The 16407-nt window shown below is 41.6% G+C and overlaps 1 long non-coding RNA gene across 1 annotated transcript; it reads right to left on the reverse strand.

Moving 5' to 3' along the window:
* Window positions 1-6825: 6825 nt before the first annotated feature.
* LOC124287010 lies at window positions 6826-9272 on the reverse strand. The gene is made up of 3 exons (XR_006901177.1): window positions 9133-9272; window positions 8652-8704; window positions 6826-6855 (listed from the first exon to the last, which is right to left on the reverse strand). It is a non-coding gene; the product is annotated as an uncharacterized LOC124287010 (long non-coding RNA).
* Window positions 9273-16407: the final 7135 nt, after the last annotated feature.

Raw genomic sequence — 16407 nt, forward strand, 5'->3', positions numbered from 1 at the left:
AGGTCTCGAGTTTGGAGACGCGATACTGGCTGTCAACTGTACTGGATACATCAGTCGCTGGGCATTGTCTGTCACATCGTGGATGTAGAACCTGGTACTTGTCTGTATCTCCGACGACTGATATTCCTGGACTGTAAACAAATAAATTGTATAATGAAGTTTGAAACTTTAAAGTATATGAACTTACAGCAACTGGAACTGGACCCATGTAATGTAAATGTATGCAAACCTACGTCACACTGACCAGGTCACAAACAACCTGACCTCGGACCACCCCGAACACGATTACAATCGGCGACTATCAAAATACCTCACTAGACGGTAAACTCTAATACTTCATACCTGCTGTAACTGTAACCTGTATGCTTAATAGGGTTGTATATTGGCAAATAAATTGTCTTGCAATGTATTGCGATTCGGGTACCCGTATTGCAATACGTATTGCGATATATCGGGAACTAAAGTGTTTGCCAGTGAGTGACACTAATTGTGCATGGCAATCTTATTTTCTACATTATAAGTCCCTAGACATATATGTTATGGTTCTGATAGCAGCAATCTCAAAATAAGGTTGCATTTTGTCGTGGATTGTATTTTATAAATAAAATTTATAGCATTACAGTATGCCGTTTTGTCATTGAATAACGAAGGAAAATATTTGTTGTGAATGAAAGTTTGTGTAGATTTTAATTTAAACCATAAAGACATTCACAAAAATTTGTTCTTTACCCAATATACCAGTTCTCAGAAAAAAACTATTGCCATACGTATCATCTGAAAATATGCAATATACCGGTATACCGGTAATACTGTGCAGTCCTTATGCTTAAATCATCACAATCCGTGGGAATGAAGCAGGAACGGCTGCCATATATAATCCGGATGTCAACAAAATGATGTACCTCCTACACCCTGATATGGCCGGAATAATGCTAACAGCAGTGTAAAACACCACTCCTTCGATCTCTAGATTTCAAGGTTTCAATGATTTAAAATGTATTTGGACATCTGATGGCATGAGAAATTAAGAATAAGGTGGTATCTAATGTTCACAACATATTTTCAAATCCCATTCTGGATGTGTATGCGCGAACAAAACGCACCTATTGCATATACCATACGTTTTCGCCATGTCACAGACCTGTGGAGATCTAAAAACGTTTCCCCGACAGACAAATGGGGCTGCAGAATTCTGTAATGTCACTGGAAGCTTTGGGTTATGCTTGACTGTGATCCATTAGGTAACATAAGTAGCGAATACTTCATATAACAAAATAATGCAGCAAACAACAATTTGAACAAAAAACAAACCAAAGTTTACTAACGAAATAACAAACAACTGGAAATTATAACAGGTGTTGTTTGTGACTTATTTGCCACAAATGTCCCACAAAATGTCACTTTATAGGTCGTTTTTGTTGGAAGTGAAGACTCTCTTCACCAGACGGATGAAACGGGTCAGCAAGGCTCTCAGGAAGGACTGGGGTGGGAGGGGTTGTATGTCTGCCTCACTGTCGAGATTTATCTCCACAAAGTCAGTGTCAGCCACAATAACTTGGCCGGTGATGTTGACAGAAACAGAGGCGGGGACTGGGTCGGGGACGGAGATGTAGGAGGTGGGAAGATTGGACAGGGGCTCAGGGTGGAACACACAAGGACGCTGATAAATAATGAGACAAGGGTGATATGAAGGGTGGGTTGCATGCTGGATAAGGAAAGACTAGTCATAGAGAAGGAGTTCATAAAACATTACACATGGACACCATGCTTTTTGTCTCAGACACTGATCTCTTGTGAAAACAAATACTGAGAAAATTAACGTCATGTGCGTGTTAAAAACGTAAGGTCCCAACAGGGGCTGATACAACTTTCAGTGTCAATAGTTTACTTTCTACGCAGTTTGTTTCTAAAACCCTAAGCACACCTACTCGACGTGGCACAGGAGTGGCAACAGGGGTGGACGACTGGTGAAACATGGTCTCTGTGTAAGAGAGAAGTGATAAGAATTCTTGAAATAAGCGTTTGTAAGTCATAGTTATATATAAGTAGGTATGACGATACACTAGTGTGTATTTGTATCAATGCTTGTTATATGCAGTAAAGAATCTCGTAGAGTCTCTTCACTTCGGGGAGGAGGGAATGGTCGTTACACATGTCAAGATTCGCCATTTTAAGAAAACCCCTTTCCCCCTCTAAAACCAGATGTTATACACAGAAGGAATACGTTTCCTGTATCCAAGAAAACGTTTAAGGGTCCGTTTAAGTACGTGTATCAAGGCAACAATGTCAGGGATCTCTTCAGATTTGGAGAACAAATATGTTAACGATGTTACTAACGATACACATCGGCCAGTCGTCATATTTAACAACAGACTGAAACAAAGTCACAAAACTGGGATTCATTGGTACCTTGAACGTAACTGCTGGACTGTATGGGGAAAAACTCAAACGATCGTCAAAATCGAAGATAGATTGACCAAGAATGGCGAGATACAGCAAAAATATTAGCATCAACAATGGCGTCGTTTTGCTGAGATCGGTAGCTACGCAACGGCCGGCACTAACGGAAGGGAGATAACTCTCCCTTTCCTTGTATTTCTTGTACCGCTATTGATGTTTTACTGAGTTTACGCAACTAATATTTAGTGGACTGACTTGTAGCCGAACAGGTGGTACAAATGTGTACTGAGAGTGGCTGTCTTCAACGGCCAGAAGTAACCAGCCATTGCTGTTGATGAAAATGTATATGATAGCATTGTAATTTACATTCAATCGGAGTGAGGCCTATGGCCCCAGTCAAAGGAGTATCATGTTTCAGTTGCCCGCTCGTCCACAGGTTCTATCCCGCGCATCGGACTTGATCCAGCAAGAGGGGTGGGAGGTGTTGTTGTTGTTGTTGCAGGGGTGCGCACCCTCAAACACCCCCCCCCCCCATTGAAACCCTCGTGAAAACGGGTGAAAATAAACTTGTGTCTTTCCCCCCTCCTCCCTCCATCTGATCTGTGCACACCCACATGGAAAAGCAGCCCTCTTTTCTCAAAAAAGCTGTATCCGCCCAGCCAAATTAACCAGCCACTGCTGTTGATGAGACAGGTGCGGATGCAGCTTTTTGAGAAATGGGGGTGCACACTACTGAGAAAAGGGGGATGCACACTTCATTTTCACCCAAGTTTCAATGGTCACTGAACAAACTTTCAGGCCAAAAGGAGGGGTGGGCAACCCTGCACAGCCCCCACACACACACAACAACGCCATCTGGATCCGCCTATGTGAGATTGTAGAAGGTAGTAGTGTATATTTACATTTACATTTAATCGGAGTGAGGCCTATGACCCCTATCAATGCCCACTAGTTCCATCCCCAAAATATATAAGCTGGATTGTTAACCATCAACAGCTAACTATAGCCAGCTTTTCTAATAATGAAACCCAAGAAGGTCCGGGTGAGAATATTAGCCTTCAGTAACCCATGCTTGTCGTAAGAGGCGACTGGGATCGGGTGGTCAGGCTCGCTGACTTGGTTGACACATGTCATCGGTTCCCAATTGCACAGATTGATGCTCATGCTGTTGATTACTGGATTGTCTGGTCCAGACTCGATTATTTACAGACCGCCGCCATATAGCTGGAAAATTGCTGAGTGCGGTGTAAAACTCACTCACTGACTCTAATAATGAAAGTGCAAACTGCTCTTCATGCACCATGCATAACGTGTATGTGTGCACGCGTGCGTACGTGCGTAAGTACGTATTATGGTGGCGTTGGGAAAACTAAAAGGCCTTTATGACTTGTCAATTGCACTGTTGACATCACTCTACTGTAAGTCTAAGAATCGCCGCGAAAAGGGGATTTCGAATACGAAACAAATATATCGAATCTCATCAGGGTTACGATAATCGCAAACTGTCTCCTATTTTAGGTGTCCAATCTGTTTTGTAAATATGAAATCCCCCAACAGCACATGGGTGTAATACTGATTGAAACTTTCCTTGTAAACACCCCTGCACCACCCCCCACCCCCACCCCCATGTTGATCCGCCTATGATCAGGTTATGGAGATCACTCCATTTTCCTAATCTAATTTACGTCCATGGGCATGAAAACGTTATTTTATCCGTTATTAAGCCCTCTTTAAAAACGGGCAGTCCAAGGTTCTTTTCAAACAACAAACGCTTTCAAAGCACGAGTATGCTTGTGATATGTCTGTGTGGCGTTTTTAAACAACAGTGGCATGCTTGCTAAATTCTGCTTAACCAAATATTGCTCAGTTCAGGAGTGAGTTGAGATTAAGATATAGTATTGGAAACTGTATACAGTTTAATACAAATTGTAATGGCGAATGTTATTCTAAATGGCGACTGATTTATTCTTTTCTAAGTTAATTTGTTCGACAATTACAAATAATCTTTGTTTGTGCGAATGGTGAGTAAATGGTTTGTTTTGATACATAAAAATATACAACTGCATTTATCCCATTCGACTTTCATATCTTAAGGTTTCAGGAATAAATACTAAATATAAAAACATTTGTTGAATTTTCATTTCTTGTAATATATCCCCTTCCATTGGGCAATTCCCCACTCAAAGTAGAACATTTCCCCAGACTCTATTTTTCATAAGAGTGGGTGAGTTTAGTTTTACGCCGTTTTAAGCAATATTCCAGCAATATCACGGCGGGAGAAATGGGCTTCACACATTGTACCCATGTGGAGAATCAAACCCGGGTCTTCGGCGTGACGAGCGAACGCTTTAACCACTAGGCTACGCCACCGCCCTCAATTCATAAGAAGTGTCGAAATGTGTTTTCTGACATTTACCACTCACTATATGGGGATATTGGAAGTCTGAATATGGTAAGGATATGTGGACTGACTGACTGAAAATGGTTTTACGCCGCTTTTAGCAATATTCCAGCAATGTCACGGCGGGGGACACCAGAAATGGGCTTCACACATTGTACCCATGTGGGGATTCGAACCAGGGCTCCCTCCCAAAAGTGAACGTGCAGTTTGCATATGGGTCCAGGAAGACAGATAGAAAAATCAGACGGCCGAAATCGATTTTTTTACGTTTGTTTTGATTTACCTAACAACTGCAATCGTACAGTTTTATGGTGGCGGTCTGTAAATAACCGAGTCTGGGCCAGACAGTCCAGTGATTGACATCTTGAGATCGATCTAAGCAACTGGAATACGATGACATGTGTCAGCCACTGTGACCACCTGATCTGGTTCTGGGTTGCAAAAGATCTGTCACTGGTACCTTTTGTTTATGCTTGATTTCAATCCGTATGTAATGAGTCACCAACATGTATTATAAAAATAAAGTAACAAACAACAATTTGAACAACAAAAGCTTATTTAGAAAAGAACAACAATGACAAATGAAAAGAGACTCGTTGATTTTGTTAATTTATTTGCTTATATGTCCCTAAAAAGAAATGTGACATCTCGGAGTGTTACAAAATGTCACTTTAAAAGGTCGTTTTTGTTGGAGGTGAAGACTCTTTTCACCAGACGGATGAAACGGGACAGCAAGGCTCTCAGGAAGGACTGGGGTGGGAGGGGTTGTATGTCTGCCTTACTTCCCAGATCTATCTCCACTAAGTCAGTGTCAGCCACAATAACTTGGCCGGTGATGTTGACAGAAATAGATTTCTGATTTGATGGTTATTATCAAACACAACCAGAAATCAATTGGCGCGATGTGTATATCTTTATGAAACGGCCGAAAATTACAAGTAAGAAAAACTAAAACAATATGAAAGAATTTTGCCACCAGTCTCAAAATGTAACAAATAAATACCACCCGTGTTTGGAGACGAGGTTCAATGACAATATCATGAATATGTCACAAGGACCTTACAAATTACGAATTACTGAACTCGCAAAATGCAGAAGAATCACACAACAACGATATGAACTTCAGTAACGAGTTTATTGTAGTATTCTCTGAACTGAAACATCTTGTACAAGGTCTCGAGTTAGGAGACGCGATACCGGCTGTCAACTGTACTGGATACACCAGTCGCTGGGCATTGTCTGTCACATCATGGATGTAGAACCTGGTACTTGTCTTTATTACCCACGTGGTCAACGTATGGGTAGTTGCATACTAATCTCGTACGTCACACGTGTGTCGTATCGCGTTGACCTGTGTCGTAACGACTTGACCTGAGATTCTAACGATTTGATTGGATAACCGATGACCTCTCAGTTAGGTCACGTTGTGACGGAACTACTTGTTCATTCATAACATACACGTGAATTCATTCATTCTACAGCTTAAATGCATTGTGGGAATGTAAACATCGCGAACGTTGCCGTGTCGCTGTTTAATTGTGAGTCGAACTGAGACATTATACCCGTCGAAAAACGTAAACGCAATGTTTCCACCAGTGATGTTAGCCGAATGAAGCAACTGCAAACCAAGAAACGAGATGCTACGGAGTAGTTTACTGTAGGAGGCTGTACGAGGCGATGACAACTGACATGCATCGTGACGTCGGTTACCAAGGCAGTGACGTCATTACAGTGACGTCATGCAAATATTGTACTACAGTACAAAATTCTTCCGCAACCTCTTTATGAAACCGGTTTCGGTTTGAAACCAAAATATTAACAAAAATACGCTATTTTGTCAACTTTATGCATGTAAGACGTGGGTAATAAATAAAATACCACACTCGGTCTCATTACATACGAATTATACGAAACTCGTGACCTTCCTATGTTATCTGACCTCGCTTTCGCTCGGTCAGATACCATAGGAAGGACACTCGTTTCGTATAATTCGTATGTAATGAGACCTCGTGTAGTATTCTCTATGTATCCTTCCCACGACTGATATTCCTGGACTGTAAACAAATAAATTGTATTATTAACTTTGAAAGTTGAAAGTATATGAACTTACAGCAACTGGAACTGGACCCATGTAATGTAAATGTATGCAAACCTACGTCACACTGACCAGATCACAAACAAGCGGACCTTGGACCACCCTGATCAAAACGACCATCGGCGACTGTCGAAATACCTCACTAGACGGTAAACTGTAATACTTCATACCTGCTGTAAATCACGGACTTGTGATAACTGTAACTGTAACCTGTATGCTTAATGGGGCTGTGTATTGGCAAATAAATTGTCTTGCAATGTAGTGCGATACGTATTGCGATATATCCGGAAACTAAGTGTGTGACAGTGAGTGACACTAATTGTGCATGGCAATCTTATTTTCTACATTATAAGTCCCTAGACATATGTTATGGTTCTGATAGCAGCAATCTCAAAATTAGGTTGCATATAGTCATGGATTTTATTTGATAAATACAATTAATAGGATTACAGTGTGCCGTTTTGTCACTGAATAAGGAAGGAACATGAATGAAAGTCTGTGTAGATTTTAATTTAAACCATAAAGACACTCACAAAAGCTTTATATGTTTTTTACCCAATATACCAATTCTCAGAAAAAACTATTGCCATATGTATCATTTGAAAATATGCAATATACCGGTATACCGGTAATACCGTGCAGTCCTTATGCTTAAATCATCACAATCCGTCGGAATGAAGCAGGAACGGCTGCCATATATAATCCGGATGTCAACAACATGATGTACCTCCTACACCCTGATATGGCGGGAATAATGCTAACAGCAGTGTAAAACACCACTCCTTCCATCTCTAGATTTCAAGGTTTCAATGATTAAAAATGTATTTGGACATCTGATGGCATTAGAAATTAAGAATAAGGTGGTATCTAATGTTCACAACAAATTTTCAAATCACATTCTGGATGTGTATGCGCGAACAAAACGCACCTATTGCATATACTATACGTTTTCGCCATGATGTCACAGACCCGTGGAGATCTAAAAACGTTTCCCCGACAGACAAATGGGGCTGCAGAATTCTGTAATGTCACTGGAAGCTTTGGGTTATGCTTGACTGTGATCCATTATGTAACATAAGTAGCGAATACTTCATATAACAAAATAATGCAGCAAACAACAATTTGAACACAAAACAAACCAAAGTTTACTAACGAAATAACAAACAACTAGAAATTATAACAGGTGTTGTTTATGAGTAATTTGACACAAATGTTCCACAAAATGTCACTTTATAGGTCGTTTTTGTTGGAGGTGAAGACTCTCTTCACCAGACGGATGAAACGGGACAGCAAGGCTCTCAGGAAGGACTGGGGTGGGAGGGGTTGTGTGTCTGCCTCACTGCCCAGATCTATCTCCACAAAGTCAGTGTCAGCCACAATAACTTGGCCGGTGATGTTGACAGAAACAGAGGCGGGGACTGGGTCGGGGACAGAGATGTAGGAGGTGGGAAGGTTGGACAGGGGCTCAGGGTGGAACACACAAGGACGCTGATAAATAATGAGACAAGGGTGATATGAAGGGTGGGTTGCATGCTGGGTAAGGAAAGACCAGTCATGGAGACGAAGTTCATAAAACATTACACATGGACACCATGCTTTTTGTCTCAGACATTGATCTCTTGTGAAAACAAATACTGAGAAAATTAACGTCATGTGCGTGTTAATAACGTAAGGTCCCAACAGGGGCTGATACAACTTTCAGTGTCAATAGTTTACTTTCTACACGGTTTGTTTCTAAAACCCTAGCACACCTACTCGACGTGGCACAGGAGTGGCAGCAGGGGTGGACGACTGGTGAAACATGGTCTCTGTGTAGGAGAGAAGTGATAGGAATTCTTGAAATAAGCGTTTGTAAGTCATAGTTATATATAAGTAGGTATGAAGATACACTAGTGTGTATTTGTATCAATGCTTGTTTGATGCAGTAAAGAATCTCGTAGAGTCTCTATACTTCGGGGAAGAGGGAATGGTCGTTACACATGTCAGGATTCGCCATTTTAAGAAAACCCCTTTCCCCCTCTAAAACCAGATGTTATACACAGAAGGAATACGTTTCCTGTATCCAAGAAAACGTTTAAGGGTCCGTTTAAGTACGTGTTTCAAGGCAACACTGTCAGGGGTCCTTTCAGATTTGGAGAACAGATATGTTAACGACGTTACTAACGATACACATCGGCCAGTCGTCATATTTAACAACAGACTGAAACAAAGTCACAAAACTGGGATTCATTGGTACCTTGAACGTAACTGCTGGACTGTATGGGGAAAAACTCAAGCGATCGTCAAAATCGAAGGTAGATATTGACCAAGAATGGCGAGATACAGCAAAAATATTAGCATCAACAATGGCGTCGTTTTGCTGAGATCGGTAGCTACGCAACGGCCGGCTCTAACGTAAGGGAGATAACTCTCCCTTTCCTTGTATTTCTTGTACCGCTATTGATGTTTTACTGAGTTCACGCAACTAATATTTAGTGGACTGACTTGTAGCCGAACAGGTGGTACAAATGTGTACTGAGAGTGGCTGTCTTCAACGGCCAGAAGTAACCAGCCATTGCTGTTGATGATAATGTATATGATAGCATTGTAATTTACATTCAATCGGAGTGAGGCCTATGGCCCCAGTCAAAGGAGTATCATGTTTCAGATGCCCGCTCGTCCACAGGTTCTATCCCGCGCATCGGACTTGATCCAGCAAGAGGGGTGGGAGGTGTTGTTGTTGTAGGGTGCGCACCCCAACCCCCACCCCCGCCATTAAAACCCTCGTGAAAACGGGTGAAAATAAACTGTGCGCCTCCACCCCACCCCACCCCCTCCGTCTGACCTGTGCACACCCACATCCACGTGCACCCTCTTTTCTCAAAAGCTGTATCCGCCCAGCCAAATTAATTGATGAGACAGGTGCGGATGCAGCTTTTTGAGAAAGAGGGGTGCACACTATTGATGAAAGGGGGTGCACACTTCATTTTCACTTCATTTTCACCCAAGTTTCAATGGTCACTGAACAAACTTTCAGGACAAAAGGAGGGGTAGGCAACCCTGCACAGCCCCCACCACCCCACCCCACCACCCCAACACACACACACACACCAACCCCATCTTGATCCGCCTATGTGAGATTGTAGAAGGTAGCAGTGTATATTTACATTTACATTTAATCGGAGTGAGGCCTATGACCCCTATCAATGCCCACTAGTTCCATCCCCAAAATATATAAGCTGGATTGTTAACCATCAACAGCTAACTATAGCCAGCTTTTCTAATAATGAAACCCAAGAAGGTCCGGGTGAGAATATTAGCCTTCAGTAACCCATACCGGGATCGGGTGGTCAGGCTCGCTGATTTGGTTGACACATGTCATCGGTTCCCAATTACGCAGATTGATGCTCATGCTGTTGATTACTGGATCGTCTGGTCCAGACTTGAATATTTACAGACCGCCGCCATATAGCTGGAAAATTGCTGAGTGCGGAGTAAAACTCAACTCACTCACTGACTCTAATAATGAAAGTGCAAACTGCTCTTCATGCACCATGCATAACGCGTATGTGTGCACGCGTGCGTGCGTGCGTAAGTACGTATTATGATGGCGTTGGGAAAACTAAAAGGCCTTTATGACTTGTCAATTGCACTGTTGACATCACTCTACTGTAAGTGTAAGAATCGCCGCGAAAAGGGGATTTCGAATACGAAACAAATATGTCGAATCTCATCAGGGTTACGATAATCGCAAACTGTCTCCTATTTTAGGTGTCCAATCTTTTTTGTAAATATGAAATCCCCCAACTGCACACGGGTGCAATACTGATTGAAACTTTCCATGTAAACACCTCCGCACCACCCCCACCCCCCTGTGGATCCGCCTATGATCAGGTATGGAGATCACTCAATTTTCCTAATCTAATTTACGTCCATGGACACAAAACGTTATTTTATCCGTTATTAAGCCCTCTTTAAAAACGGGCAGTCCTAGGTTCTTTTCAAACAACAAACGCTTTCAAAGCACGAGTATGCTTGTGATATGTCTGTGTGGCGTTTTTAAACAACAGTGTCATGCTTGCTAAATTCTGCTTAACCAAATATTGCTCAGTTCAGGAGTGAGTTGAGATTAAGATATAGTATTGGAAACTGTATACAGTTTAATAAAAATTGTAATGGCGAATGTTATTCCAAATGGCTCATGTATCATGTTTTATTCAAACACGACTGATTTATTATTTTCTTAGTCAATTTGTTCGACAATTAAAAATAGTCTTTGTTTGTGCGAATGGTGAGTAAATGGTTTGTCTTGATACATAAACATATACAACTGCATCTATCCCATTCGACTTTCATATCTTAAGGTTTCAGGAATAAATACTAAATATAAAAACATTTGTTGAATTTTCATTTCTTGTAATATATCCCCTTCCATTGGGCAATTCCCCACTTTAAGTAGGACATTTCCCCAGACTCTATTTATCATAAGAGTGGGTGAGTTTAGTTTTACGCCGCTTTTAGCAATATTCCAGCAATATCACGGCGGGAGAAATGGGCTTCACACATTGTACCCATGTAGAGAATCAAACCCGGGTCTTCGGCGTGACGAGCGAACGCTTTAACCACTAGGCTACGCCACCGCCCTCAATTCATAAGAAGTGTTTGAATGTGTTTTCTGACATTTACCACTCACTATATGGGGATATTGGAAGTCTGAATATGGTAAGAATATGTGGACTGACTGACTGAGTATTGTTTTACGCCGTTTTTAGCAATATTCCAGCAATGTCACGGCGGGGGGACACCAGAAATGGGCTTCACACATTGTACCCATGTGGGGATTCGAACCAGGGTTTCCCTCCCAAAAGTGAACGTGAATCGATTTTTTTACGTTTGTTTTGATTTACCTAGCATTCTGCAATCGTACAGTTTTATGGTGGCGGTCTGTAAATAACTGAATCTGGGCCAGACAGTCCGATGATTGACATCTTGAGCATCGATCTAAGCAACTGGAATACGATGACATGTGTCAGCTACTATGACCACCTGATCTGGTTATGGGTTGCAAAAGATCTGTGACTGGTACCTTTTGTTTATGCTTGATTTCAATCCGTATGTAATGAGTCACCAACATGTATTATAAAAATAAAGTAACAAACAACAATTCGAACAACAAATATTTATTTAGAAAAGAGCAACAATGAAAAATGAAAAGAGACTCGTTGATTTTGTTAATTTATTTGCTTATATGCCCCTAAAAAGAAATGTGACATCTCGGAGTATTACAAAATGTCACTTTAAAAGGTCGTTTTTGTTGGAGGTGAAGAATCTTTTCACCAGACGGATGAAACGGGACAGCAAGGCTCTCAGGAAGGACTGGGGTGGGAGGGGTTGTGTGTCGGCCTCACTGCTCAGATCTATCTCCACAAAGTCAGTGTCAGCCACAATAACTTGGCCGGTGATGTTGACAGAAATAGATTTCTGATTTGAGGGTTATTATCAAACACAACCAGAAATCAATTGGCGCGATGTATATATTTTTATGAAACGGCCGAAAATTACAAGTAAGAAAAACTAAAAAAAATATGAAGGGATTTTGCCACCAGTGACAAATAAATATCACCAGAGTTTGGAGACGAGGTTCAATGACAATATCATGAATATGTCACAAGGACCTTACAAATTACGAATTACTGAACTCACAAAATGCAGAAGGATCACACAACAACGATATGAACTTCAGTAACGAGTTTATTGTAGTATTCTCTGAACTGAAAAATGTTGTACAAGGTCTCGAGTTTGGAGACGCGATACCGGCTGTCAACTGTACTGGATACACCAGTCGCTGGGCATTGTCTGTCACATGTGGATTTAGAACCTGGTACTTGTCTGTATCTCTCAGACCACTGATATTCCTGGACTGTAAACAAATAAATTGTATAATTAACTTTGAAACTTGAATGTATATGAACTTACAGCAACTGGAACTGGACCCATGTAATGTAAATGTATGCAAACCTACGTCACACTGACTAGATCACAAACAACCGGACCTTGGACCACCCTGATCACGATGACAATCGGCGACTGTCAAAATACCTCACTAGACGGTAAACTATAATACTTCATACCTGCTGTAAATCACTGACGTGTGATAACTGTAACTGTAACCTGTATGCTTAATAGGGCTGTATATTGGCAAATAAATTGTCTTGCAATGTATTGCGATTCGGGTATCCGTATTGCAATACGTATTGCGATATATCGGGAACTAAAGTGTTTGCCAGTGAGTGACACTAATTGTGCATGGCAATCTAATTTTCTACATTATAAGTCCCTAGACATATATGTTATGGTTCTGATAGCAGCAATCTCAAAATTAGGTTGCATTAGATTTTATTTTCAAATACAATTTATAGGATTACAGTATGCCGTTTTGTCATTGAATAACGAAGGAAAAAATATTTGTTGTGAATGAAAGTTTGTGTAGATTTTAATTTAAACCATAAAGACATTCACAAAAATTTGTTCTTTACCCAATATACCAGTTCTCAGAAAAAAAACTATTGCCATACGTATCATTTGAAAATATGCAATATACCGGTATACGGGTAATACCGTGCAGTCCTTATGCTTAAATCATCACAATCCGTGGGAATGAAGCAGGAACGGCTGCCATATATAATCCGGATGTCAACAACATGATGTAACTCCTAAAATTGTACACCCTGATATGGCCGGAATAATGCTAACAGCGCGCAGTGTAAAACACCACTCCTTCGATCTCTAGATTTCAAGGTTTCAATGATTAAAAATGTATTTGGACATCTGATGGCATGAGAAATTAAGAATAAGGTGGTATCTAATGTTCACAACAAATTTTCAAATCACATTCTGGGTATGTGTATGCGCAAACAAAACGCACCTATTGCATATACTATACGTTTTCGCCATGATGTCACAGACCTGTGGAGATCTACAAACGTTTCCCCGACAGACAAATGGGGCTGCAGATTTCTGTAATGTCACTGGAAGCTTTGGGTTATGCTTGACTGTGATCTATTATGTAACATAAGTAGCGAATACTTCATATAACAAAATAATGCAGCAAACAACAATTTGAACACAAAACAAACCAAAGTTTACTAACGAAATAACAAACAACTGGAAATTATAACAGGTGTTGTTTGTGACTAATTTGCCACAAATGTCCCACAAAATGTCACTTTATACGTTGTTTTTGTTGGAGGTGAAGACTCTCTTCACCAGACGGATGAAACGGGACAGCAAGGCTCTCAGGAAGGATTGGGGTGGGAAGGGTTGTGTGTCTGCCTCACTGCCCAGATCTATCTCCACAAAGTCAGTGTCAGCCACAATAACTTGGCCGGTGATGTTGACAGAAACAGAGGCGGGGACTGGGTCGGGGACAGAGATGTAGGAGGTGGGAAGGTTGGACAGGGGCTCAGGGTGGAACACACAAGGACGCTGATAAATAATGAGACAAGGGTGATATGAAGGGTGGGTTGCATGCTGGGTAAGGAAAGACTAGTCATAGAGGAGGAGTTCATAAAACATTACACATGGACACCGTGCTCTTTGTCTCAGACATTGATCTCTTGTGAAAACAAATACTGAGAAAATTATGTCATGTGGGTGTTAATAACGTAAGGTCCCAACAGGGGCTGATACAACTTTCAGTTTCAATAGTTTACATTCTACACAGTTTGTTTCTAAAACCCTAAGTACACCTACTCGACGTGGCACAGGAGTGACAGCAAGGGTGGACGACTGGTGAAACATGGTCTCTGTGTAGGAGAGAAGTGATAAGAATTCTTGAAATAAGCGTTTGTAAGTCATAGTTATATATAAGTAGCTATGAAGATACACTAGTGTGTATTTGTATCAATGCTTGTTTGGTGCAGTAAAGAATCTCGTAGAGTCTCTACACTTCGGGGAAGAGGGAATGGTCGTTACACATGTCAGGATTCGCCATTTTAAGAAAACCCCTTTCCCCCCTCTAAAACCAGATGTTATACACAGAAGGAATACGTTTCCTGTATCCAAGAAAACGTTTAAGGGTCCATTTAAGTACGTGTTTCAAGGCAACACTGTCAGGGGTCTTTTCAGATTTGGAGAACAAATATGTTAACGACGTTACTAACGATACACATCGGCCAGTCGTCACAAAGTCACAAAACTGGGATTCATTGGTACCTTGAACGTAACTGCTGGACTGTATGGGGAAAAACTCAAGCGATCGTCAAAATCGAAGGTAGATATTGACCAAGAATGGCGAGATACAGCAAAAATATTAGCATCAACAATGGCGTCGTTTTGCTGAGATCGGTAGCTACGCAACGGCCGGCACTAACGGAAGGGAGATAACTCTCCCTTTCCTTGTATTTCTTGTACCGCTATTGATGTTTTACTGAGTTCACGCAACTAATATTTAGTGGACTGACTTGTAGCCGAACAGGTGGTACAAATGTGTACTGCGTGTGGCTGTCTTCAACGGCCAGAATTAACCAGCCATTGCTGTTGATGAAAATGTATATGATAGCATTGTAATTTACATTCAATCGGAGTGAGGCCTATGGCCCCAGTCAAAGGAGTATCATGTTTCAGTTGCCCGCTCGTCCACAGGTTCTATCCCGCGCATCGGACTTGATCCAGCAAGAGGGGGGGGGTGTTGTTGTTGTTGTTGCAGGGGTGCGCACCCTCAAACACCCCTCATTGAAACCCCTCGTGAAAACTGTGTGCCTCCACACATTCCCCTCCATCTGATCTGTGCACACCCCCTCCATCTGATCTGTGCACACCCACATGCACGTGCACCTCTCTTTTCTCAAAAAGCTGTATCCGCCCAGCCAAATTAATTGATGAGACAGGTGCGGATGCAGCTTTTTGAGAAAGGGGGGTGCACACTATTGAGAAAAGGGGGGTGCACACTTCATTTTCACCCGAGTTTCAATGGTCATTGAACAAACTTTCAGGACAAAAGGAGGGTGCACCTGCACAACCAACCCCACACACACACACACACACACGCCAACCCCATTTGGATCCGACTATGTGAGATCGTAGAAGGTAGCAGTGTATAATTTACATTTACATTCAATCGGAGTGAGGCCTATGACCCCTATCAAACGGGTATAATGTTTCCCATGCCCACTAGTTCCATCCCCATAAATGTATAAGCCGGATTGTTAACCATCAACAGCTTACTATAGCCAGCTTTTCTAATAATGAAACCCAAGAAGGTCCGGGTGAGAATATTAGCCTTCAGTAACCCATGCTTGTCGTAAGAGGGGACTAACGGGATCGGGTGGTCAGGCTCGCTGACTTGGTTGACACATGTCATCGGTTCCCAATTGCGCAGATTGATGCTCATGCTGTTGATTACTGGATTGTCTGGTCCAGACTCGATTATTTACAGACCGCCGCCATATAGCTGGAAAATTGCTGAGTACGGAGTAAAACTCAACTCACTCACTGACTCTAATAATGAAAGTGCAAACGTATGTGTGCACGC

This window comes from Haliotis rubra, unplaced genomic scaffold, assembly GCF_003918875.1.
Source record: "Haliotis rubra isolate DU_JTF1 unplaced genomic scaffold, ASM391887v1 Scf398, whole genome shotgun sequence".
Lineage (NCBI taxonomy): Eukaryota > Metazoa > Mollusca > Gastropoda > Lepetellida > Haliotidae > Haliotis > Haliotis rubra.